Genomic DNA, 1,098 nt, shown 5'->3' on the forward strand with positions numbered 1-1,098 from the left:
GTATTGGCGCCATTTCGGGGTTCAGCCCATTTGGTTTACAGATTACCTAATCTATAATAATAAAAGCGTAATATGCTAATTAAACCAGACAGTTGAAAGACCTTACAGACTCCTTCTGGACGACCTTCCAGATGAAGCCGGGGCTGCGAGGGCTGAGGCAAGCCACTGTGTCTGCTAGGGCCAAGCCCCTTGCATGAATTTCGAGCACTGGACCTCTAGTAAATTTATAATTCTTTACCTCTTTGACTTTGTGCATTCCTCCTTCAGTGACCCTAACAACTATGTTCTTCAAAAACAAAATGAACCAGAAAATAACACCTGACCCCCCCACCCCCTTTATGCACACTTTGCTGAATCAACATATTGAAGGACACACCTGAAAAGCTAATGAATGTTCTGTTAAGACCTTCCCCTGAGACCTCCCCTAGGAGTCCAGCCTGCCAAAGAGAGATAAAAAGCCTCAAGACAAAAGGATCCAGCTCATGCTCTCTTGTTAGAGTACACCCACATATTCTTATCTCTGCTGTTTTCCTCCAAAATGTTAAAGGACCCCAGGAAACGTGCAACCAGGGGAGCAGTGGGCAGTGGCAGCTCATCCTGGGCTTACCCTCTGAACCTGTCTCCAAGACCCCTTATTCTCTAACTTCCTCTCTCCTGTTGCTTCTTCTGCCTTAAGTCCTGTCTTTATTTCACTGTCCCCAGCTCTAATGAACTTACTCTCAAAAGCACTTAGACTTGTGTTGTGATATTTTTTCTACATGGAGTTAAGAACCCACACGCTACCAGTCTGCCCAAGGTAGCCTAGCTCTGGGCCCAGACCCTGTAACACTATTGTTCTTCAAGAGAAGGAAAGAATGACACCAAAGGCAATTCAGAGGTAATCAGGGCTGCCCCATTGACTTCAAAGTTAGAATCACTTCCTTGGTTTCGACAAGGCAGAGGGTCCCCACAGGGAGATGAAGGTACCGTGTCACCCAGCTGAGCCATGGAGATGACACTGCCACCCCATGTTCTGGAGGGCAGAACATCTAATCGAATCACTATGCTGAAACTCATACAAAATAATACTGAATATAAACTGTAACTGAAAAATAGAAT

This window comes from Myotis davidii, unplaced genomic scaffold, assembly GCF_000327345.1.
Source record: "Myotis davidii unplaced genomic scaffold, ASM32734v1 scaffold2777, whole genome shotgun sequence".
In the NCBI taxonomy this organism is placed as follows: domain Eukaryota; kingdom Metazoa; phylum Chordata; class Mammalia; order Chiroptera; family Vespertilionidae; genus Myotis; species Myotis davidii.